Raw genomic sequence first — 26,611 nt, forward strand, 5'->3', positions numbered from 1 at the left:
ACCACATATCTACCGGTACGAGCCCCGAGCCTCGATGGAGAACTACTCCCTCCTCATGGGAGACAGCGAGCGTTGATGAAGATGGCGGTGGTGTCGATGGAGGAGCCTTCCGGGGCACTTCCCCGCCCGGCGGCGTGCCGGAACGGAGACTCCTGTCCCCGGATCTTGGCTTCGCGATGGCGGCGGCTCGGAAGGTTTCTCGTACCGTGGTTTTTCCGTATCGAGGTTTTAGGTGCTGGGACCTTTATATAGGCGAAGAGGCGGCGTCGGAAGGTCGAAGGGCGACGACACCATAGGGGGCGCGGCCGGGGCCCGGGCCGCGCCACCCTCGTCGTCCGGGGCCCACATGGCCCCCTCCGGCGGCTCTCGGGTGTTCTGGATGCTTCCGGTGAAAATAGGAACCCGGGCGTTGATTTCGTCCAATTCCGAGAATATTTCGTTACTAGGATTTACGAAACCAAAAACAGCAGAAAACGAGGACTGGCACTTCGGCATCTTGTTAATAGGTTAGTTCCAGAAAATGCATAAATATGACATAAAGTGTGCATAAAACATGTAGATATCATCAATAATGTGGCATGGAACATAAGAAATTATCGATACGTCAGAGACGTATCAACCAACGCATTTAATTTAAATAATAGGACCTATTTTATGTACAACTAAGCAACTTTTGAGAACTCCAACCTTTTTAGGCACTCCCGGCAAAAAAGGCAAATCCCCGCCGATTTAGCAGGAAAACCGAGATAGTTGAACTGGAGGTTCTTCATTTGTTGCTCATTATTTTTGGTAAAAATTATTTTTAGGTTCAAAACATGTGATTTCATCGGAGATACACTTTTAGTTTTGATAGGTTCCAACCCTAGCTAAGACGGCAACGCCGGCCGTTTTGACCACATTTTGAAAACGGAATAAGTAATTCAAAAAAAATCGAAAAATGGTAAAACCTTCCCGTGGCGTCATTGTATGTGACCTAGTTTCTATTAAAAATTATAAACCTGAAGAAATGCAAGTATTTGGAAAAGGTGTTCTCAAAATGAGCTATCGTCTATGAAGTTTCATGGCTTTCGAGGCAAATGACCAAGGTTACGGCCGCAATTGTTGGATGATTTGTCGGATTGACCCCATATTTTGCACACGTGTGCCCCTTGTCGTGGAGTACAAATGTCGTCTCACGAACTTTTCGACTTTACCATATTAAAAAGCCATTTTCTATTTTCTAAGCATCAGAAAGGCGGCGGTTTATGAAGGAGCTAGCCATAACATGTCGCGGAAATGGACCAACACATTTAATTTAAATAATAGGACCTATTTTATGTACAACTAAGCAACTGTTGAGAACTCCAACCTTTTTAGGCACTCCCGGCAAAAAAGGCAAATCCCCACCGATTCAGCAGGAAAACCGTGACAGTTGAACTGGAGGTGCTTCATTTGTTGCTCATTATTTTTGGTAAAAATTATTTTTAGGTTCAAAACATGTGATTTCATCGAAGATACACTTTTAGTTTTGATAGGTTCCAACCCTAGCTAAGACGGCAACGCCGCACGTTTTGACCACATTTTGAAAACGGCATAAGTAATTCAAAAAAATCGAAAAATGGTAAAACCTTCGCGTGGCGTCATTGTATGTGACCTAGTTTCTATTAAAAATTATAAACCTAAAGAAATGCAAGTATTTGGAAAAGGTGTTCTCAAAATGAGCAATCGTCTATGAAGTTTCATGGCTTTCGAGGCAAATGACCAAGGTTACGGCCGCAATTGTTGGATGATTTGTCGGATTGACCCCATATTTTGCACACGTGTGCCCCTTGTCGTGGAGTACAAATGTCGTCTCACGAACTTTTCGACTTTACCATATTAAAAAGCCATTTTCTATTTTCTAAGCATCAGAAAGGCGACGGTTTATGAAGGAGCTACCCATAACATGTCGCGGAAGTGGACCAACACATTTAATTTAAATAATAGGACCTATTTTATGTACAACTAAGAAACTTTTGAGAACTCCAACCTTTTTAGGCACTCCCGGCAAAAAAGGCAAATCCCCGCCGATTTAGCAGGAAAACCGAGACAGTTGAACTGGAGGTGCTTCATTTGTTGCTCATTATTTTTGGTAAAAATTATTTTTAGGTTCAAAACATGTGATTTCATCGGAGATACACTTTTAGTTTTGATAGGTTCGAACCCTAGCTAAGACGGCAACGCCGGCCGTTTTGACCACATTTTGAAAACGGCATAAGTAATTCAAAAAAATCGAAAAATGGTAAAACCTTCGCGTGGCGTCATTGTATGTGACCTAGTTTCTATTAAAAATTATAAACTTGAAGAAATGCAAGTATTTGGTGTGACCTTGTTCTCAAAATAAGTTTCAAATAGCAAATTTAAAAAATTAGGTTTTTTATGTGCCCTCTCCAATAAAATCCCCTCCGCCTCTTCACCTCCGTCGCACTCCAGTCACACTCCGCCTCTTCGCCTCCAGTCAGCCCCCCTCCCCGCTGCCGTGTCGCCGGTCAGATCCACCCCCGCCCCTGCGTCGCCGCGTCGGACCCGGAGTCTCAGGTCAGCCCCCCTCCCCCTCCTTCGTCTCCCCGCGCTTTTGTGTTCCTTTTCATTTTTGGGGGGCGGTGGGTTCCGTGGGGACTCCGGTGTCGGTCGTGCAGTGGTTCGTCGTCCCGTTGCTCGTATCGCGGCGTGATCCGATGGGAATTGGGTGGGAGGTTGGTGGGCTATCCCACTGGGTGTCAGTTAACTTGCGGGGATTTGGATCTTCGCAGAGTTCTCTTAGTAGCCATAAGCAAATCCCCTACCAAATCATTTCTGCCGGGCTGCGTCTGCTATATGTGGTTCAGGGGTTTAGCGGTCACCGATCGGGGCCGTGCTTGATCTGCACTGCCAAACTCCTTGTCCCCGACGAATCACTACTGGAAGCATTGCTTTAACATGGAAGGTCTCGCCAAGAGTTTTCAATTAAATAGCATACTAGCGCGAGATTTTGTGTTCCTTTTCATTTTTTGGGGGGCTTCTTTTTCTGTATTGTACCATGAGCGCTGCAGCATCATTCTTTTTGCGGGTTCAGAAGTGTAATTTCCGGGGAGAGGGCAGTTTTGTTCATTGGTCATCATCAAGAATATGCAATTGTTTATATCCTGATATTAAGTTCCCATTATATGCAATTGGTCATCATCAAAAATATGTAATTTGTGAGTCTGCGGTCTTGAGCATCCAAGCCTTATACATTGTCAACAGATTGATTTACTAGTTGGTAGTTTAATAAACAAGATACGGCTTCATATCAGCATGCTCCAGCCTTATATATTGTTTATTTCCTACAAACTGAACCTTTTACATTGTATTTAAGTACATGGTGTATACCTTGTGAAGTCTAAGATCATAAGACTTGCACTTTACAAATGCTAGACTGATTGTGACTTCTTCCCTCTTTTCTTGGTAGGTGACCATGGACAGGTACGAGCTGGTCGATATTAGCTCGGATGACGAAGAGGTTGTTGCTGCCCAGGCTGCTGCTAGGGAAGCAGCAGCTGCTGCTAAGGCTAGGCGGCGCGCCAAGAAAGAGGCTGCTAAGGCTAGGGAAGCAGCAGCTGCTGCTGCCGCCGCCGCTGCCAACAAGATAGTTATGCGTCGAGGTAAAGGGCCTTTTCCGCTAAGACTATTATGCTGCCAATTTATCCATTGTTCATTTACTTATGCTTTTTGCATTGCATGTAGGTCCCAAGATAACTGGCAATGCCTCTTTTGATAAGTGTTGTGTGTATGGCAACAAGGTTGCTTTGAAACGTTGCCAGGTGCAATTCCTGCAGCAACTTGCAAGGATGAGACCCTCACTAAAAGTGTTTCAATGCATCTTCTCGTAGTCATCCCCTGCCTCCAAGTATTGTGACCCTCCAAGAAATTTGACACCATGGCTGAAAACCGATACATCACCACTATGCGAATCATCCCGCTCTATATTTCAGCCTGGCCGATTAAATCTAGTTTCCAGATCATCGAAGTACCGAGAGCAAAAAGTCAGACACTCGTCAACAATATATGCCTCAAGCAATTGACCCCTCGGGTCCGGCCGTGTTTCGCACATAGCGCTTAAATGTAAGCATCCTTCTTTCCACGGGATACATCCAGCCGTGCTGTACGGAGGCCTCTAAGAATTGCCTCTTTGGGTAAATGAACCGCCAAATGAACCATCACGGTGAAGAAGGCTGGTGGAAAGATCTTTTCAAGTTTGCAGAGGATAATTGGGATTTCTTTTTCGAGTCTTTCAAGAACAGACAACTTCAGTGTTTTGGAGCACAACTCTTTAAAGAAATTTCCCAACTCAGCGACCGCTTCATATATTTATTTATCCATTATTCCACGGAGTCCAGCCGGTAAGATCCTTTGGAGGAGGATATGGCAATCATGGGTTTTCAGCCCCTGGAGCTTGCATCCATCGGGAGACACGCACTTTGCGAGGTTAGCGGCATACCCATCTGGAAACCTCACCGCTCTTATAAACTCACAAAATGCAATCTTTTCTTCTTTAGTCATTGTATACCATGCTTCCGACATCTCAAACGACTTTCCCCCATCAACGAGGCCGTAGGTGCAAAGCTTCCCTTATGCCCATATCTTCCAAATCAAGCCTCGAGTTAAGTGTGTCCTTTGACTTCCCGTCGATGTTCATAAATGTCCCAAGCAGATTGTCACATATGTTTTTCTCAATGTGCATTACATCCAGATTGTGCCTCAACTTCAGATCTACCCAGTATGGGAGGTCCCACGAGAATAGACCTCCGGTCCCAACATTGACCTTCCTCCCGCTTCCTTTTCTTTTGATTCTTCCCGGTCTGACATCTTTCACCTTGTCAAGTTGCTGCTTGAGCTCCTCTTTAGTAAACTCTGCCGGAGGGTCACGTGGTTCAGCATTGCCATTGAACCCTTTGCTTTTTCGCCAACGATGGTCCCGAGGAAGAAAACGGCGGCTCCCTATCCAGCATAACTTGTTTCTTATTCTCTCGGAGCACGGGTCCTTGTCACAACACACACATGCTTGATAACCAGCCGTGAGCCTACCCGACAAAGTGTGCAGCGCCGGGAAATCATGGATGCACCATATAACCGCAGCATGCAGATTGAACTTATCGGGACTCAGGGCATCATAGGTCTGCACACCATTCCATAGCTTGAACAAATCTTCAACGAGGGGCTCCATAAAGATATCAAAATCCTTTCCTGGACCCGGGATCAGCAAAGCCATCATGAAGTTGGACTGATCCATACATGCCCATGGTGGCAGGTTGTACGGCACGATGAATACTGGCCACATGCTGTACTTCCTGCTCATGCCAAAGGGGTTAAAGCCATCTGTGGCAAGGCCGAGTCTTATGTTTCTCGCATCGGCGGCAAAGTCTTTATGTTGACTGTCAAAGTCTTTCCATGCCTTTCCGTCCGCTTGGATGGCTAAGCTCATTAGTCACAGGTTTCCGCTTCAGCTTGTGCCATTGCACTTCTTCAGATTGTTTCTTTGAAATAAAATCCTTTGCAGCCTTGGAATAATTGGAAAGTACCTCAATACCTTCTCCGGTATCTGCTTCTTGCCATCCCCATCTTTCCACCTAGAGGCATCACATTTAGGGCACTTGTCAAGCTTGGCATACGTCTTCCGAAACAAGACACAGTTGCTTGGGCGAGACATGGATTGATTCATAACCAAGCCCCAATCTGCCGATGATACTCAATGCTTCATCGTAATTTTTGGGAATTGAGCTTTTGGGGTATTGGATGGCCAAGAGATGGAGTATTCCGTTCAAGGCGGCGTTGCTCATCCGGTAGAAGGACTTGACATGGAGTAACTTCACGGTGAAAGCAAATCTGGACATTGTCCCACCATCACTAGCTGACCGCTTCGCTTCCTCTATTAGCTCGGCATAGATTGTATTCTGTCCATCACCTTGTGGTTCAGACTCGTAGAGATCCTTAAACAGGTCAGGGTCCTGTCATCCTCATCCCCATCCTCCTCCACCAAATTAAAAGAATTCTCTAGCACAACATGATCATCTTCTAGATGCTCGCCGCCTTCATCGGCATGGTGTGCATCAGGTTGATGTCCGAGGTTCAGCTCCGGGTTCAGCATGTAAAGGCTCCCCATGATGGATCCACCTATCGTAGATGGCTGCCATCCCACGCAACGGCGGATGAGACTCGTACATCTTGTAGAGTTTGTCGAGTACGGTTATTACAGTCGGGGCAAGGGCAAAGAATTTCAGCAGCCCCCGCAGCATTTCTGCGAGCAAACACTATGAACTCATCCACTCCCCTTAGGTGTTCATAGGAAAGCCTTCTAACTCCTTTTGTAATCCAGCTTCTGTCCATCTGCATGCAAAGGACCAGAAAATTGTTAGGATTCAATCGAAGATACTAAGAATCAAACCAAACCGGAAACTTCGGTAGCTAAGCTTGCAGCGACATGGTAGTATAATTTTGCTCACGAGACCGGCACCACAACCAGCAAACATGAGTATGATTCATCTATGCAACTTCCTAAAATAACCTGCAGCTCCTACCAAACAAGCTAGCTAGGCCACTAAACTAAAGAACATGGGATGAAATCTAAAACAACGGGACAGTGAAGAAACCTGACAATTAAATCTACATAAATCTTATAGTACCTAAAATATTCTTGTAACAACTAAATCATAACATATCCATGCAGTTCCATCGTTCCCGATCCAAAAATGCACGTTTTTTTCATGTCCATGAGAGGGGAGAGAGGAGAGAGGAGATGACAGGAGAGGGGTGCAGACCTCGAGGGGTAGCCGAGGCGAATGACGAAGAGGAGTCCTTGTCGTGGCCGAGGCGAATGACGACGAGGAGTCCTTCCCGTGGCCGTGACCGCCGCTGGCTCCTGCCGTGGCCGAGGCGAACGACGACGCGCACCTTGCTCGACCGCTGCGGCGGAAGTACCACCGGCGTCCCCTCCGCCGGCCGACGCCACGCCCACCGCCGCCGCCGATGCCACGCCCGCCGCCGCCGCCGCCGGTCGTGGGTCGTGGGTCTGAGATGGGGATTCGAATTACATGTCGCGGTCTGAGATGGGGATTCGAACCCTACATGTTAGAAGGCAGAAAGAACCTATATTATCCCTACCTTACGTTGAAACATCAAACACTCGTCCTATCGCAGTGGTAGGACTGCACAGCGTCACGCGCCAGGTCGTGGGTTCGAGTCCCCGCTCCGCGCACTTATTTTTGCAAAATAAAATCCACCCTCCCTGTGCTGTCAGGTCGTGGGCTGGCCCATTCCACCCTGCCTATGCTGTCATGTATGGGCTGGCCCATTCGGTTGAGGATATAGCCTCAAAAAAAAGCCCAGAAAATAATCAGTGGAAAAAAAACATTGGCCCAATAAGTAGATATAGCCTGTCAATAGGGTCCCACATGTCAGTGGGTTCAAAGCAAGTCTATATGGTGACACGTAAGCAAAAAAAAGACACATAGGCAGTGACACATAGGCGAGATTGCTGAGGTGTGCGCTTAGTCATGGCAACACATTACAATTTAAGACATTATTATTGGATCATGCGATCATGACCAATTAAATTGGTTGCAATAGTCCGGAATTAAGGTCGTGGATTACTTACGTATATGTTATGACCAAGCTGGTCTAGGAAAATTATGTCCTTCCCGATAGAGAAGGTCATAATGCTATAGGGATTGTACTCTCCCATATGGCTTCTGACCAACTGGCTGGAGATGGTCGTAGATATATGACCAACACTATCATGGTCCTTAAGATAAAGGTCATTAGTTAGCATATTTCTTGTAGTGGGAGGAGAAGGTGGTGGTGGTGGTGGTTGCCGGAGGAGGATGAGAAGGTGGTGGTCGCCGGAGGAGGAAGCTGTAGGAGGAGGAGGGAGAAGAAGGGAGGAGGTGGTGGTGGAGAAGAAGGGAGGATAAGTGGAGGAGAAGGAGGAGATGGAGAAGTGATGAGAAGTGGAGGAGAAGAGGAGGAGGAGAATGGCGCCTCCGAAATTCAACATTCGGGCTAAGAATTCTGTGGCGCATGTCCATATGGTGCGCCACAGAAAAAAAATTCGATTTTTTTTCATTTTTGCAGGAAAAAATCTTTAACTTGCCATATCTTTTTACTCTTTTCAAATTTGGCGATTCTAAAAGTTGTCTAACCGGGTAAATCCCGGTGAATTCGGATGTAGAATTTTCTCCCGGTCATTTTGATATATTGTGCGTTTTTTTTTCGACTTCGTATGCAACCAGAAATCCAGTATGATGATTTTGCAATGCAATTTTGCAAAAAAAAAGTCAAAATTCATGTTTGTTAAGTCTCAGTGGTACTAGATGACATAATACATGGGCATCTGGAAGGATTTTATTTTTTGAAATTTTTATCTATTTCTTTTGTATTTTACAATGCTAAAAAAGGCGATCCACAAGGGGTGGGGGTGGGGTTGCATGGGGAGCAAAAAAACCCTACACATTGTGTGGCGCATATGCCACAGAAAGCTCGTACTGTCAGGGGTGGCCCCCCACAAGAAATTCATATGCGCCATAGAAGTTCAAATTTATGTGGCGCATGTAGGCAGATGCGTCACAGAATTCCCTTCGCTCATGTGCAGTACTGGACCCCCATGGGCCCCATACAGATTCTGTGGCGCATCCGTCCATATGCGCTACAGAAATCCACAATTCTGTGGCGCACCAGTATTAGATGCACCACAGAAATTCAAAATTTCTGTGGAGCATATTTTTATATGCTTCACGGAAATATTTTTGTGGACCACACACTTTTAGATGCGCCACAGAATACATTTCTACCTATAATGGTTTTCCTAGTACTAAAGCAACCTTCAGGGCAAAGATGTGCATAGTCTTCGTCAGTCTATGATCGACGCCGCCACGACACCAGAAAACGTTCACGTCGTGCGCAAGTCCATGATGGTAGCCGCCGCAATGCCCCGCCGAGACCCACCATTGTTGACGTGGTAGATGCAACAAAGATTTACCTCTGGTTCATCCATCCAGCACTTGCTCCCAGAAAAACGATGCCACGGGATGGAGGGAGAGCGACACCGAAGGTGACGCGATCGTCCGAACCACGAGACCTAGATCTAGGGTTTCCCTCGGAGCAGCCTGAGCGAGTCGATGATGGATGCACCAAGGATGACTTCAGCAAGGTAACGACGCATAGATGCCGCCATCGCCCGCCGGAGGTCGGGGCAGTCACACCCATCTCGCAGCCGGAACTAGATATGGGACAAGCTCCAGTGACCTAGATCGAGCCCGTGGTCCCGGCGTGACACAAATTATAGCCGTCGCCGCCGAGACGGCAAACGGTGCAGCTCGGCCTTGCTGCTTGGAGAACGGAGGCCACATCCCGCCGCCATCCAGAGCGTAGAAAAAACGCAACCATTCGTCGTGCCACCGCTGCTCCTAGGCAACGACGAAGCTTTGCCGGGCTACGCGCTCCTACTGTAGCGAGAGAGGGGAGGGGTGGGTAGGAGGGTTGCAGGAGGCGCAGGTTAGGGTTTTCCTCGCGTGGCCATTCGGATTAGTACAATTTGTCGCAGTGGTTTTCCGAAAACCCAAAAAGGGGATCTGTCGCGGGGGTGATAGATGCAGGGGATGAATAGCGAGCAAGCCATCGGGTGATGAAGCTTCCCGGAAGCTTCGTATGTCTCGTCGTCCCGATCTGCATACAGCACTAGCGCTGTCTGGAACGACGGGGGCGGTCGGTCGGCCGCGTGGAGCTGCTTCGTCTTGCTGCATATGCATGCATGATGCGTCACACAGTTGGCATGCGCGCGGCGGCGCCGTGATCCGATCTACTCCACCGGTGATCGATAAATGGGTCGTCGTCACAGATGGATCGGGCGGGAGGATGATGGGCACTGCTTGCATATGCATGCCATGATGCCCGGCCGGTTGGTGCACGTCGCCGTCGATCGGCAGCCGGTCGCCTGGCGAGTGTCCATTTCTCTATCCTTCATTTGTGCACCACACTATCTTGCTAGAGTGTTGGGTTGTGTTACCCCGGGTGCCACTCCCCCAGCTAGCGCTATGTTCCAAAGCACAGATTTGTTGGCACCCGACTCGCTCATGCGTCTAGGACAAGTGGCCTGCAGCTATGCACGAAACGGCCATGACCACACACGTTGTAGAAGCATGGCACAACAAGCCGGCGGTGGCTTCTAGCTTGCTGGCAAAGCTGCTCCCTGCCAATCATGCGTGGGTCGGTCGACGGTTCCATGTCCGGCAGTTCGCGTTCGGAAACAACGTCACGGAATCGAGATCCCCCACACCTCCACCAATCAATCATCCATTCGAATGGCGCCTCCCCCGGGACGCACGAACACCCTGGCCGGCACCCGCAGGCTCCGATGTTCCGATCGTGGGCTGTCAGCGTCACCATGGACGAGATAACACTGCGCTCATATCACACTTCTCACTCCCACTATTGCTTTGTAGCTCGTACCACATTTCACCCTCCCACGGCTAATTAGGGTTAAACAAGACCTTGTTTACTTTCGACCTATTTCCACCATCGTGAAGTTTGAAAATGAATGGGGATTGAGAAAAATTCTCAATTTTTTTTTTCAAAAACACAGTAGATACGCGGACGCTTATAAACGTGTGCATACACCAACCCCTAATGAAGGCACACACACTCTTTACCTCTATCTTTGCGTGAGTATGGTTTATAGAACATTCTTTTGATTTTTTTTTGAAACGAGACAAAAAGCTTTGCCTTTCATTGATATAGGAGAAAAGAGTTGGCCCTTTTATGAGGAAAACTGGCCGAAAAAACCGTTACAACACGACACCACACGCCAACCCCGAGGCTGCGCTCCACACGGGTCGACGACCAACCAGGTCGACACCACACCTCAACGCAACAGGCGGAGGTGAAAGATCGGAGCCACCGCTCCAAGCTACCACGCCGACTGGCCGAAGACGAACCCGCCTCCGCCGAACCACCAAAACACTCCACAAGTCCCTCTGTCCGGTGGACGTCCAAAGCGAGGCCCAAGAGGCAAAGCGACACAAGAGCGCCACCCACGCCTGATCCCGCGAAGGATCTAGGGTTTCCCCCGGAGAGTCCGGGCGGAGATCAAGAAACACCCGCTTCGACGACACCTTCAAGAAGGATGCGGCGCCCTCGGGCATCACCGTCGTTGGTCCTGGCCGGCTACCAAGACAAAGCTTTCGCCTAGCGAAGAGTCCCAAAACCTCGCGCCCACCTAACAAGGACCGGCACAGACCACCACCTGCATCCGCCGCATCACGGCCCCTAGAGAGCTGCCGCACGCACCCCGCCTCGCAGCCTCAAACGCTCCTCTTCAACCTCTAGCCGTCGTCGTGCTGCATAGCTTGTAGCCAACGGAGCACCGCCGAAGAGCACTGTGGGCTCCGCCAGAACGCCACATAGAGGGGGCGTCGACTAACACCAACACGGGGCTCGAGGACGAACGCCGAAGTCCGTAGACATGAGCACCCACCACACCCACAGGGTCACCGCCCCGCCAACCAGCACCGCGCCCTCCCCAGCAGAAGGGCATCGCCTCGACCCCGGCGCCCATGGACCGAGCCAGCACGACCTGGGGCGATCCTGAGCCGGCCCTCTGGAGCCCATCTAGGCCCGAGCGCTGTGCCTGCACCGCAGCACCAATGCCTCTCCCCACCAGCAGAAAACACGGGCCAGGCCAAGCCCGTGGCATCGTCATCGCCCGCGGCCACCGTAGGTCGTCACCGCCGCCGCCGCACCTCCAGGCCGCACCGCCATACCTCCAGGCAGCACCACCGCTGCATCACCAGGCCCCGCCTCCGCATCTCCAGCGCGTCGTCGACAGCCCCCGAGACCTAGATTGGCAGCCACCCTATATGGCAGCACATAGGGACGCGAGGGGCGCTAGGTCCCCGCCACGCCCTTAGTCGGCGCCGCCCGGCTTCGCCGGCGGCAGCCTCAGGGGCGACGAGGGGAGGGGCACAGAAGGGGGGGTTGTGGCGGCGGCTAGGATTTTGCCCCGGCCGTCGCTTGGAGGGAGCGACAAGGGAGCGAGGGGGGTTATCCTCCCTGAACTGGCCTCCAGAACAATCTTTTGATCTTCATGGATGCATCTTAAACTCGTATTTTGTCCTGGCTTTTCTAGAAAATGTCAGAGTGGTGGGTGGCGCTCAAAAAAATTGCAAAATATTTCAAGTCAATCAAGGTTTTGCAGGTTTGGTCTTCAACAGTTCCTTTTTAACCTACCCGAGTGAAAACTTGAGACGAAAAAGGTGAAGCTAGTGACCACAAATTTGAAAAAAATTGATGTAACTTTTTTGTTTTGTCACAGATCTTTGAAGTCCATGTTTATTCCATTATGTTCAATTGAATAGTTTTTGGTTGAACACTAAGTTGTGTTTTGCTAAAAAAAAGGTCCGACTTTAGGCCACGTCTTTTTTTTTTTCTTTTCATTTGGAAGAAAACAGCGCCATTTTCATCCCAAGTAACACATATTCAGGCCGCAGATCCTTTTGATGCTCTTGGTCTTATTCACACAGAAGTAGAACTACTGCATTGGGTAGGGGAGTTAAGTGGCCTTTTCAAGTTTGAAGTTTTTTTTTGACAATCAATACCACATATATTTATAGTAACAAATAGTACATGGTAGATGGTAGAGATACACGAGATGTTTTCAGCGGTTACAAATAAAATCTAAAAGGTACTATCAAATCTTCGAGATTTTCAAACTCTTTCTTCTTTCAAGAGACAAGTCTTGTACTTTCCCGAAGGCAGTCAAAAATAGATAACAACACATAGACATGTAAATACCAATGAAGGTTCTCCCATAATTTTAATTTGAGCCGCAATGCCAAGGCTGGATGCACGCGTGCAACCATTAAAGTAGTCAATCAACATCGGCAAGAGTACCAACACCAGTATGTCAGGAAATAACAACCGATCAGCCTTGTCGACGTCGCTGGAGATCTGAGAGTATGAATCACCATTGTCGTGGACGTAATGACCGGGACAAAAACTACGAGGATAATCATCCTCGCGGCAGACATGAGAAAAAAATCCAAAATCTATCTGGTGAAGAAAGATCTGAAAGACCATACCTAGAAAATCGTAATCTTCCAACACCACTATTAACGCCGAGAAGAAGATCTTGTCATCGAACGAAAGCCCAAAATCACTTATTGCGGACAACACCATCTCCATTGCGGGGAAATCAACAAAAAGACGGCTACCAAAACAGTAACAGAAACTACTGAAAATAGTAGTTTTATTGAAAACTCCACCCATAGATCGGGTTTCCCACTCCTCCTGACAACGGCGAAGCCAGCCCGAGGAGGTGGAACCGATCTATGGGGGAGGCTGAAGTAGAGGCGGCAAGGTTTTATTTTCATATCCGACAGCTGTCTTCTCCAAAAAAAAAAAGAATTCAAGTTCGGTTTTTTTTTAATTTTCAAATTTGAAGTTAATCTAGCTTGTGTTGGTTTTGTCTTCTGTAGCTTTTTCACCTCTGTCACATGGTAGAAAGTGCAGATGCCCAAGTGGAAGCCACACATCATGAAATCGGATAATCTTGATGTAAGTTTTAGTTTTATTATGGTTCTTTCTTGTTTATTCTTGTTTCCATTTTGTCTGATTTGCTGTATTATTTTATTTATTTGATCAATGGAGCCATAATAACTTTTTGAAAAAAGTCAGACTTTAAGCCGCACCCTTTTCGATTTTGTTCTGGAAGAAAACCACAACCTTGTCATCTCAGTCTCGATCCACGGGTTCAGTGGTGGGCCCTTTTGTCTACCCGTCCCTTGCTGGTGGGCCCAACCCACTAATGTCCGAGTCTGACTCAGCAAGCTGGCCCAATCCGAGCCCGTGTTAGTTGCCGTCCACCCTGGCGCGCACGCACCGTGTCTATAAAAGCCAGCCCCGCTGCTCGAAACTCTCCATCGATCTTGCTTGATTTCTCGCCGAGACGATCACGAGCAGGTAGCCAAGCAGCGTCCTCGTCGTCGTCTTCTTCTTCGTCTCCGACAGGAGAGCGGCAGGAAACTCCGGGAGGAGCTGGCTAACCTGGCTCAGCTGGAGGGCGGCGCCTCCGAGCCCGAGAGCGAGGAGCAGCGGAACAAGTTCCTGGTGCTCCGCCTCTACGAGGCGCTCAACGGCCGCGACCACGCCGCCGTGCACTCCCTCCTGGCCCCGGACCTCGAGTGGTGGTTCCATGGCCCGCCCGCGCACCAGCACATGATGCGCGTCCTCACCGGCGAGGCCTCCTCCTTCCGCTTCGCGCCGCGCACCGTCGAGGCCTTCGGCTCCACCGTCATCGCCGAGGGCGCCTCCGCCGCCGGCGCCTACTGGGTGCACGCCTGGACGGTCGGCGCCGATGGGGTGATCACCCAGCTGCGCGAGTACTTCAACACCGACCTCACCGTCACGCGCCTCGCCGCCGCCGCCGCATCCAAGTGCGTGTGGCAGAGCCGCCGCCCCGACAGCGCCCGCAACTCCCTCCCGGGCCTCGTCCTCGCCCTCTAGCCGATCCGTCCGACTTGGATGCATGGGCTGACGTTTGCTTAATTTCTCCCCTGTCCGGATTGCTGTCGTTAGTTATTTTGCGTGTCTCGTACTACTGCCCGAGTCGCCGGTGATCGATGGCGACGCGGCGGCGTCATGGAGGCTGCGCCTTCGCGGCTGCTACCTGCATGTCGAATAATAAAGGAATTTGGTTTGCATTACAGACTGTCTTCATTATTACTCCTTGATCTTTTCGTTTAAATTCAACTAGTAGCAAATTATGCCAGATCGATCCACTGATGTGATAACTCGACTATGATATCGCAATATCCCACACAGTAAAGAGTCTTACTCGTAAACATACTTAATACAATGAAAAAAGAGAGAGACATGGATGAACAAAAACTTGTCATAACAAAAATTCAGTTTTGATGAGGGTGATGTGGCTTTGATAATTCTACTCTACATGTTTGTCCTTCTCCAAAACAGACTCAGGACTGCTGCTAGTGTATGACGGCACACTAGCAGAATTCTAGATGGATAGTTTATGTCTACTTTCCATCTACATGTGTTTCGTTTTTGGTTTCAATTTCTACCACTCTCTTTATGTAATAAGTACTTGACAATGACGTTTATTTAATAAATGGTTGTGTGCATCGATTGATGCAGAGGCCGGGGCTATGCTCTCATTTCTAAAAAAAAAACATGTTTGTCCTTCTCCAAAATAATTGACACGAATAACTGAGCCGGGTAACTTCGACTGAGAAAATAGAAGAAAATTTTCACATTGATTTGATTTGAGAAAGCAACACAAAACTGTTCTTGAAAGCATGAATAATGGAGCCAGAAAAGTGGGGTCACGACAGTGATGCAGGGAGTGAACTGGAAGGGGGAAATCAGGATCCAAGCGAGCAACAAAAGGGTCATGTTCTCTGCCAAATTAACATCACTTTCCTTCCCGGCGGCATCGAAACCAGAGTCGATCTCTGAATTCGCATATCAAGCTGAAGAAGAATCAACGTTCGACATCTTGGCCGGATTCCTTATCAGGGGCGCTTTATTCCAGGTCAAAAAAAGGGGCGCTTTATTCGTCTGGGTGCATGTTGAGGGTACCGATGATCACCCGGTGCACATCTCTGATAACGAACAAGGCGGACACCGAAGAGAAGAATATGTCTTCATGCTCAGCTCGAACCCAATGCTCAGAACACCGAGGTCGAGCATCCGGAGCCACCATCTCGATTGAGCCTGCCGGCCTAGTGGGGAAGAACATTGACCAGCAAGCTACTATACACACACACGTCTGACAGTGAAAGGGAAAGAACAAAACGATAAAAATTGATTTCCGCGAGTGTGCTCCTTGCAGGCAAGGCCAACAATGGCGTGTCGATTCAGTTTACCATCCTCAACGTACAGGTCATTGACTCATTGGTCACGATAATTGATTTACGAACGCATTTGTTCCAAAATTACTTGCGTCCGCAATCCATTGTCCCATGTCATATTTATGAGTTTTCAAAAAAAAAAACTAGTTGCAAATTGTAGTGTCTGAATTTCATGGAAAAAACAAGTATTACAAGGTACGGCAAATGATAAATATTTGTATGCAGGTCTATCACATGCATTTGCCATTATTCTGAAAACCTTACTGCTTGGAGTGGATTGCGCTCATCAAAATATGTTGGACTTCCCTTCCAATTTTTTTGAGCTTCGTGTCTCGCCTAAGCATCACAAGCCGCTCCTCTACCTCCACCATATCTGGTCGGTCTTCTCTATCTTGTTTTAAACACTCCATTGCTAGCTTGCCAATTTCCTCGAGGCAAAAGATATCTTCTTCAGTTGTGATATCCTTGTCAAACATGACCCTCCCACTCTTATCTTTCTCATAAACTTCACGGAAATCATGAATGAGGTTGTGACATTCATAGTATGCACTTTGCTTCCTGCTAATGAGGCTCAATAGAACAATTCCGAAGGTGTAGACATCACTCTTTGGGATAAATGTCCCAGTATGACTGACCATTGGGTCTATGTAATGTACATGTCCAATATGTAAATTGGAGAATACAAAGCCTGTGATTTTTGGTGTAAACCTGTCATCCAGAAGTATGTTGTCTGTTCTAATATCACCGTGTATCTCGGATAGGAACGAGTGGATGCATCTTAACCCTTGTGCACAACCAATTGCGATGTCCAGGCGCAAGTCTAGGGGAAGGGCTTTTTCTCTTGCACAGAGATATCTTCAAGGCTAACTGCATGTGCAAGCTCATACACCAGTATTGGAATTTCCACCTCCAGGCAACAACCGATGAGCTTGAGAATGTTCTTATGGATCATCTGTGTCTGGATCTCCAAGTGATCCGTAAAACCGTTTTCTGTGTAGTATTTACTTACCCTGTGATCAGGCCTAACTGCCACCATGGTATTGTCAGGGAGAGTTCCTTTGTAGACTACACCGAAACTTCCATTACCAAGTAACTCTGAATAGTTTTTTGTGATCTTCTTTATCCCCTTCTTTGAGAAAATCATGAGGCCGCTGACTTTCTCCAAAATAAGACCACCATTCCCCACGAAATCCCTTCGTGCTCTCTTGTTGAACAAGTTCCAACTGTTGAACTTGTACAACACACAAGAGTTAGAACGGAAAGTTTTTTCCCTTTGTCGGTTAACCACTTGTTTTCCATCTCGCGCCTCCCAATCATGTGCCTTTTCTGTCTTGTGATGTATGAGGTTCACAGATCCAAGCTTTGCAATTCTTTCTCCACATTGTTCCATGATGAAACCTGCCTGCAGATCATCTGATGAACTACTCATGGTATCTGGTCTATTTTTTGGATCCAATTCCATGCACTCTATCCATGGTTTTGTGCATACTACGTTTTCTAGCTGCTTTCCCCCCTTATATGATTCCTCCAACCGATTCATCGAAATTTCAACTACCTACAAAATTGCAAATATGAGTTATAATTTTGAATAATATCTTGTTTTTTCGAATAGGGGCATCCCAGCCTCTGCATTAATCGATGCATACGGCCGTAAGAATATCTTGAATAATATCTGGTAAGTGTGTATTTCGAATATGACATCAAATTTGCAAATGTCCCTCTCACACTGTCATACAATAGATAAGTACCGGAGCCCCCACCGCCACTTACACGGGAATCCGCAATCTCATTAACGTGCATGCATGAATGTACTTTGGTTAAGTACAACACCGTGCCAATTTAAAAGGATTGATCTACACTCTTGTCTCGAATGGTCTAAAATCAATGTATTCAAGAATGCCCAAGAGAACCGTGTGCTACACAAGATATTATTCATGAAGGAGTTAATTACGTTAATATTAGGCCAACTTTGTGTGTCAAAATCCTGAATCCCAAAGTTAGGAACTATGAAACAGACGTACAAATTAGACTTATTAGGTTGATTCTGCTACTGAAAATAACAGGTCATCAGAGTGTTACTCAATCGACCATCCACCACTCGTATGTTGTTGCTCCTTTAGATTGAAAATAAATAATATTGCAGACTACTTTGCTTGTTTAAGAAAGTATGGAGTTTTAAGAAGTTCAAGGAAATTATTTGGTATTGTGTTTGTTGCAATTAACCTGCCACTTCCTGTTGTGGAACACAGTTCTTTCAACGTTTAAATGCTTCGAAGGGCCTTCGGCCAAACTTTTTATTAGAGAGAGAGAACAAGCCGTACAAGACGTAAAAAAAGTACATAGAGTGTACAAAAAAAGGGAATACCCTTGCAAGAAGGGTATACACACGCACACATGTACCATAGGCTCAACAGCACCCATGAAAGTAAAGGTCTGTGCTATGATAACTGCATGGAGCTACAAAGTTGCAACGCAGCCAGCCGCTCTCCAGGAGTGAAGATCTTCGATGATCAACTCAAAGACTCGACTTATTGGGCTGCATACTTGTTGGAAAATTCTGGTGTTCCGCTCTTTCCAAATCCTCCAATGTACCAGAATTAAAAAGGTGTCGAAATCTCGACGAAATTCTTTCGGGGCCCTCTTCCTTGCCGCAAGCCACCAATCCTCAGTGCTCTGGAAGTTATCTCCCCCGGTATCGGAAAGTCCGCGCTGGCCCAATCTCTCAGGCGAAGCCAGGTTTGTTGAGTGTATCGGCAGTGCACAAAAAGATGTGTGCAATCTTCGTTAGCTGACAGGCAGAGCTGGCAAAGATTGCTGTGCGGCCAGCCTCTTCGCGCGAGGTTATCCGCTGTGAGGCAGCGCCTATGCACTACAAGCCACATGAAAAATTTACATTTCATCGGAGCTTTGGACTTCCAAATTGGTTTAGCACAGGCAAAGCTTGTATTTGCCATGAAGTACAGTTGGTAAGCAGATTTCACCGAGAATACACCATCTTTGGTGCAGCGCCAGACTGCGGCATCAGATTGTCCCGGAGCAGGCTAGGTATCTGCGACCATGTCCCATAGTTTGAGGTATTCTGCCATAGCTTGAGTAGAGATGTCTCCCTGGATGTCTCTCACCCACCTGTGGTTAGGCAAAGCTGTGGCCACCGTAATGTCTGACTCGCGAACAAACGTGAAGAGAATGGGCACCACTTTGCATACCGCCTGACCACTAGGTAACCAATTATCGGACCAGAACTTGGCTCTCTTGCCGTCCCCAATTCTTATGAAGGAGGCTGCTTTCAACGTTTAAATGATTATGGCTGATCTCCAAGGCTCAATCTCTAACATTGTGTTTGATGTCGATCAAGTTGACCATCTATCTAATCAGGTGAATATAAAAACATGGCTAAAGTGCGACGGGTCCCTCCCTTAAATGTATGTTGTTTAGGAAGAGATGAGACTTAATTTATCGGAAAAAAAGATAGGAGATGAAAGCTTTTCGTGATTATTTCACAAAGATAGCACCCTGCGATCCGAACGCAGGTGGTAGCCACCAAGAAGGCTATTGGTTCTCAATAATTTTAGGAAATTCGAAATCTCTAAATTTATAACAGATACTAGTACTAATTTGTTGTATGGTTGACTCTTTGCCTAGGCTGATGGGAGGAATTGGGGATTACATAGTTTTTTTCAGTACAATCATTCAGATCGTAAGAGATAATGGCCATCCTTAATATTTGTATTAATTTCTTGACATAGAGTACTAGCACACAACAACTTATTCGAAACCTCAAACGCGGAGGCTCGATGGAGGGAGTTAACATAAGATAAAATGAAAACATGTGTCAAGAGATTAACAAGGGGAAAAAACATGTACTGAACACGCATACGTACCACGACAATCGATCGCCGAAGTACGTTTGGCCGGCCAGTGAGCAGAGACGAGATCTGGATCACGATGGCCTTGGCCTTGGCTTGGAGGAAGACGAAGACTCTGGCTGGCGGGCTGCCTAGCAAAGCTAAGCTTCCAGTGTCAACACGCTTTGGGTGGTGTAGCAGGGCCCTGCAATGATGCCGCGATGCGCGTCGTTGAGTCTAACGTCAACGCTCAATGGTGCCTTCCAGCCAGCTGATTGGTATGTGCTGACGAGTAAGGTAAGCTGCAATTACGCATGAATGATGGCCGTCGCCGTCCACGGAACTACAGTGAAGTTGTCGATGACATGTAGAGGCATGCTCAGATTCCACTTGATATGTGAATTCAGAGATCGACTCTTCTCGTAAAAAACTGCCTACATCATATTTGTCCTTTGTTTCCTAAACTTCCTGATTAGGAATGAGTGACATTATACACACTTGGAGTTGAGCCAAGATCAAGCTAACAATTAAACCTGCATGTGTTGACGTGTTGTAGGCTTTGAGCCAAGATCAAGCTTAGCATTTTCTTTAAACATCTTAACAAGTTTATATCAATATTTTTCACCCTCTTTGCACATTGCAATTTTCTTACCACATCTACAGAGCATCCAAAAAGGACTGCAGTTGGAGAAACTTAAGAATATGTCTCTTCTAATGTTTATATATTGTACAATCTGTGCTTTCTCAATGATCATATTCTTATTTGATTGCCTTATTTTTTAGAACCTGTGGGTTGAACTGTATCTGAATTGCCATGCTCATATTTGTGTCTACATTTTGTTACTGCTGAACTAACAATTACATTGAGTTAACATGAAAGTCCCCCTTTTATGTAGGAAAGTAAAAAAACACAGAGATTTATGTATTTGATTAGCTAGAGAGCCAATATGTTTTATGCTCAAATTATTACTCCCCACATTTTGCCGACAATGTCCTTATCGACCACATATCATCCTGTGTCTCAAGATCATCCATACTGTGCATACACTGCAGCCTCTGAACATTGCGGATGCTCTAATACGTGTCCTTCCGTACCTGATTAATGTTTTCCTAAATAACTTTTTCTCTTCATTTTTTCTCAATGTAAGCATTTTCGTTCGTTGCAAATTGAATATGCACTCAGTTACAATCTTTTAGTGTTCAGTTATGCTGAAATTCCTGTTTTTATCGACTAATGTACAGAAGAATGTGCTCATCGATTTATTCTACTCACTTCTACTGTTCTTAAAACTTAGTATATTTTTGTAGGAAATCTTTTTCGTTCCTATATTGGATATTTCTCTCAAACAATTTGTACATTTCTCTCTGCTCTGAGTCCTTGATTTTGCTACTACCCTGTTCGGTGTTCTTATTCAATCCAAATTTTAGCATATGCCAAACACAAGATTTTGTTCTCTAAATTCTCCGCAGCAACATGCGGGTATTGTTCAAATAATTGTGTCCTTGATGTTGCAGTACGTACTATGCAGGGAAGCATCTTGTTGTATTGTTTCATCCGGTTTGTGCTATATTAGTGATGTTGGCGATGGTTTGTCAGAAGTGTTATGAGGTCTCTCGTCGTATTGTCAATATTAACATGTATCTCCTAATGTGTCGTCAGTTTTCCTCTTGACGCATTATCGTGATGAACTCTTCAGGACATAAACTTTTTATTTTAATTTCAATCTAATATTAGGGGAAATTGAACTCATTCCTTTGAAAATCCTACGGGATTCGATGTGTTGGAAAATTCCATAATATAAATCTAGCCAAATAAAAATGCGAGTAATGTACTATAAGAACAAAATGCTAGCTAGCAATATATGTACATATCATAATACGTAGTTCAACATTAGTCACAAGGCAAGAGGAAAGGACATGCGGGGGGCTCTCGCGACCTGTGCGACGCGGGGGGAGCTGCCGCCGGCGGCGGCCTGATCTCCCCCGTCCGGCCTCCTCTCCCACAGCTGGGTCCAGATCCTGCATCGCCTGCTTGTCCTCTCCCCTCCGAGCTCGGATTCATCCTGGTACCGCTCCGGAAGCTCTGCCCCGACGGCCGCCGCCTCCTCGCGCTGGTCCGCCGCCGGAGCTTGTCCTCGTGCGCCGCCGGAGCTCGTCCCCGTTGCAGATCGTCGTCGACCGCCCGTCCTCGCCCTCCACGACCGCTGGCCCGCTCCCCGTGTGCGGCATGTAGCTGATGGGGCTGCCCACGGAGCAGCGGCCTTGGAGGTGACGGTGGACGTCACGCCGCCGCCGCCCTGTTCTCCCTCCGCCGGTCGTCTCTGCATCTGCCGCGTCAAGCGCCGGCCTCACCTCGTCTTCCTCGCCCCGTGCTTGCTCCGCTGCCCTCGTCGTGGAGGCGTTCGGGCCTCAGGCAATCCTGTCCACCGAGCCAACATCTTTGCCTCCGGAACCCGCCGCCGTGCTTGCTGCAGCCGCCCTCGCTCGCCGCAGGTCAGACCCAGCCGTTGGTGGGCAGATGCGTCGTGCTCGTCGCTTCCGCAAGCCTGCATTGGCTTCTCGCCCTCCCTGCGAAGAGTTGCGTGACCCTGCCGTGGTGGTTGAGGGTCTCGGATGCTTGTCGCTGCCGCCGCTTGAGGTGTTTCCCCAAGCTCCCTCACCGTCGTTGCCCGTCATGGACGACGATGTCTCCGGTGATGCCCAGTGCTCCGTCGATGTGTGTGATGGGGAAAGGGCGCCGAAGAAGGTGGCAGGTTCCGGCGATGTGCGCTCTGAGGAGATGGCGCCTGAGAAGATGGACGTTCCGCGGACGCCATCGGTCTCCACCAACGGCGGTGTCCCTGGCTCGGTTTGCGATGCCGCTGTTGTGCGCCATGGTGGGAAGGCGCTAGAAGAGCTCTGCGGCGGCCTCTCTCCTGCAGCTGTGGCTCTTGGTGTTGAGGAAGGTTGGGTGCAGGTGGGTCGGGGTAACCGCCCTGGTCATGAGCCATTGTCGTTGCTTCGCAAGGAAGGTCTTGAGGGCAGCCTCGCCTTCAAGCGTTGGGCTCGTGGGAGATGCTTCCGATGCCTCGAGCGTGGCCACCAAGTCGGCTCATGTCGTGAGCCCTTCAGATGCATTCGCTGCCGTCGTCCTGGTCATCGAGAGCGTTTCTGTCGTGCGCGCTTTCCGGCCGCTCGTTCTCGCTCTCCGGACACTCGTGCCCGCTCTCCGGATGCTCATGCTCCTCTCCAACGGAGCCACTCTCCGTCCGCTCAGCTTCGTCGTCCCTCGTCGTCCCGGAGTTGGACTGAGGTCGTGTCCCAGTCGCCGTTACGTGCAGCGGTGCCGCCAAGTCCCCCTCCTAGGTGTTGCGGGGAGTTCAAGGTCGACTTCAGTTTGGACTCCGTATTTCAGTCACAGGTTGCGTTGATGCGCTTGGAGCTCCTTCGACTGGTTGACGTCCGCATCGAGGAGGTTGTCCGTCCCCTTCGTGAGGAGGTGGCAACGCTTAAGCGGTTGTTGGCACACGATGGTGTTGCTATGGAGCCGACGGATGCGCATGCTTTGGTTCCGCCGATTCCGCCGAGCGGAGTCGTCCGTTGTTGAGGATGAGCATCTCTACGGTTGTTTCTCTCCTCGTGGTAGTTTCTCTCCTTGTCTTGGTGCGAGCTCGACAGTCACGGCTCCGACAGATGTTGACGCTGCAGTCTTGTTTGGTGGTGTGCTTACGCCTCCTCCCGTCGAGGAAGTGAGGTCTGGCTCACACGAGTTCTCGGATGTGGCTTCTCCACCATGTCAGGCACTTGCCTTTAAGAAGTGTGGTGATGTTGACGCTTCAGTCTCTCCCTCGGCTGAGTCCGACGGACAGGTGGTTCATATTGATGATACGGTTGCTAAGTCGGGGGTGTTGCCAATGGTGCCCGGAGCTATCGTTGCCAGAGAGGTTTCCGAGTTTCTCGCCACCTTGGCCGTTGCCTTTCGGTGGATCCGCGGTTGGTTGACGGGTGCCTCTCATTGCCGTGGCCTGTCTTTTTCGACGCGGTGTTGGAGTGTCGTGTTAAGTGTTTGTTGGGGTCGCATTGTGGTCTATGTGGGTGTGTTGTTTGTGTGGGCTTGACTTGGTTGTTGTAGGTTTTTGCCCGATTTTCTCCTAAAAACCGGACATCTTCTTCTTAATTAATAGATGAGGCAAAGCTTTTGCCTCCGTTTCAAAAAAAAAAAAAATACGTAGTTCAAGTCTAATCTTACTAAGACAAAAAAAATTTACTCCAGTAATGTAACTATATTATAAGCTATAAAGAAAAAAAAGCTAGGTAGTTAATGGAAGTCTAAAGCTCCTCGTCGGCCCCGTGCTGACTGCCGCTGGACTTGTGGTAGGCGGCGGCGAAGACAGGGCTGCAGACATCCTCTAGCTCCTTGAGCTTCTCCACGTAGTCGTCCTTCCTCAGCGTCCAACAAGTTGGCATTGTCGATCCAGTCGCTGACCTCCCTTGCCGCCTCCTCCACCCTCTCCTTGTCGCCGCCGTCCATCCTCCGTCCCATCTCGCCGTGGACCGTCGTCCGGACATCGTGCACGTACGCCTCCAGCTTGTTCCTCGCGTCCACCTTGTCCATCACCTTCTTGTCCTGCTCGGCGAACTGCTCCGCCTCCCGCACCATGCGGTCGATGTCCTCCGGGCTGATGCGGCGGTCGGCGGCGCTGACGATCTCGATCTTCTCCGACCTGCCGGTGCCCTTGTCCGACGCCCGCACGTGGAGGATTCCGTTGACGTCCACCTCGAAGCTCACCTCGATCTGCGCCGTGCCCCTAGGCGCCGGCGCGATCCCGGTGAGGTCGAACTTGCCGAGCAGCCGGTTGTCTTTCGTCATGCTGCGCTCGCCCTCGAACACCATGATAGTCACTGTGGTCTGCCTATCCTTGTAGGTGGTGAACATCTGCGTCCTCTTCATCGGAATCGGCGAGTTCCGTGGTACCACGCTCGCCATCACGCCGCCGGCCGTCTCAATGCCGAGCGTCAGCGGCGTCACGTCAAGCACCAACAAGCCGTTGTTGTCCCCGACCACAATGCTCCCCTGCACGGCGGCGCCGTAGGCCACGGCCTCGTCGGGGTTGACACCCTTGTGGGGCTCCTTGCCGTCGAAGTAGTCTTTGAGGAGCTGCTGGATCTTGGGGATCCTGGTGCTGCCGCCGACGAGCACGACCTCGTCGATGTCGGCCTTGGAGAGCCCGGCGTCCTGCATGGCCTTCTTGACGGGTGCCATGGTCTTGCGAAAGAGGTCGGCATTGAGTTCCTCGAACCTTGCCCTGGTGAGCGGCTCCGACAGGTCGACACCGTTGACCAGCGACTCGATCTCGACTCGGACCTGGTGTTGGTTGCTGAGCGCCCGCTTGGCGCGCTCGCACTCGCGGCGGAGCTTGCCGATCGCGCGTGCATCTCCGGAGACGTCGACGCCATGCTTCCGCTTCACGAGCTTGATGAAGTGGTCCATGACGCGCTGGTCGAAGTCCTCGCCTCCGAGGTGCGTGTCGCCGTTGGTGGCAAGGACCTCGAAGACGCCGCCGTCGAGCGCGAGCACGCTGACGTCGAAGGTGCCGCCACCGAGGTCGAAGACGAGCACGGTCTTTTCCTTCTTCTCATCCACCTTGTCAAGTCCGTAGGCGAGAGCGGCGGCGGTGGGCTCGTTGATGAGGCGGACAACGTTGAGCCCCGCGATGGCGCCGGCGTCCTTGGTGGCCTGGCGCTGGGCGTCGTTGAAGTAGGCCGGGATGGTGATCACGGCGTCCCGCACCTTCTCGCCGAGGTACGCCTCCGCCGTCTCCTTCATCCGCGTCAGCACCATGGTGCTGACCTCCTCCGGGCTAAACAGCCTCACGTCGCCGTCCCTCACCTCCACCTCCGCGTGCGGCTTCCCGTTCTTTTCCACGACCTTGTACGGCAGCAGCTTCATGTCCCTCTGCACCTCCGCGTCGGCGAACTGGCGGCCGATGAGACGTTTGGCGTCGTAGACAGTGCGGAGCGGGTTGGCGGCGGCCTGGTTCTTGGCGGCCTCGCCGATGAGCCTCTCGCCGGTGTCGGTGAAGGCGACCCAGGACGGCGTGATCCGGTTCCCCTGGTCGTTGGCGATGATCTCCACGTGCCCGTTCCTGTACACGCCCACGCACGAGTACGTCGTGCCCAGGTCGATGCCGATCACCGGCCCGCCGGAGCCCTTCGTGGCTGCAGTCGACGCCTGCGCCGTGGCTCCAGCAGAGGGAATCGCCGTGGCCGCGACGAGCAGCACTGCGAGCAAGATACTCCGCACAGCAGCGACGAACGAGCCACGACGCCGGCGATCTCGAGCCATGGCGCCGGTGATCGCGCGAGCCCGCTCGATCGATCTTTTCTCGAAGGTAGCTAGCTGGGATAGTACACAGCCGGAGGAGGTGGAGGCGCTGCTATTTATGGCGGCAGAACATACCGCGCGCGACGGCGTCATCACGTCGTCGAATCGGAGGTGGTCTCCGACGCTGTCTGCTCCTCGGAGCGTGGCGGCACGCGGGCGGGGCAATCTGTGCCGTGGTATACGATGATCGGGCGGCCGTGAGTGTTTGTGACGCGTTGGCGGGAACCAGGCTGCCACTGCGTGACCTCTTGACGAGCAATTGATTTCGTTGTTCGATCCGTTTCAAAAAACAATCGTTCTTGGCCCCACTTTGCAGATGCAGCTTTCGTATCTGTCTTGAGAAAGTATGGCCGACAAGGTTTAGGCTGGTGCCAATGCACCGCCCCACTCCCGCCCCGCCACGTCAGCTTTTCTCTCACTCTCACCCCACTCTCACCCCACTCTCACCCCACTTCGCCATACGTAGTGCTATAGTCCCACTCTCACTTCTCTCTCTCCACATCACCATT

The 26,611-nt window shown here is 49.5% G+C and overlaps 3 pseudogenes; 1 reads left to right on the plus strand and 2 right to left on the minus strand.

Moving 5' to 3' along the window:
- The first annotated feature begins 13,536 nt into the window (after nucleotides 1-13,536).
- Nucleotides 13,537-14,729, plus strand: LOC124673192 (annotated as a pseudogene).
- Nucleotides 14,730-16,153: 1,424 nt separating this feature from the next.
- Nucleotides 16,154-16,929, minus strand: LOC124673193 (annotated as a pseudogene).
- A 7,117-nt stretch (nucleotides 16,930-24,046) lies between these two features.
- LOC124673194 lies at nucleotides 24,047-26,195 on the minus strand (annotated as a pseudogene).
- Nucleotides 26,196-26,611: the final 416 nt, after the last annotated feature.

Source organism: Lolium rigidum, chromosome 7 (assembly GCF_022539505.1).
Source record: "Lolium rigidum isolate FL_2022 chromosome 7, APGP_CSIRO_Lrig_0.1, whole genome shotgun sequence".
Lineage (NCBI taxonomy): Eukaryota > Viridiplantae > Streptophyta > Magnoliopsida > Poales > Poaceae > Lolium > Lolium rigidum.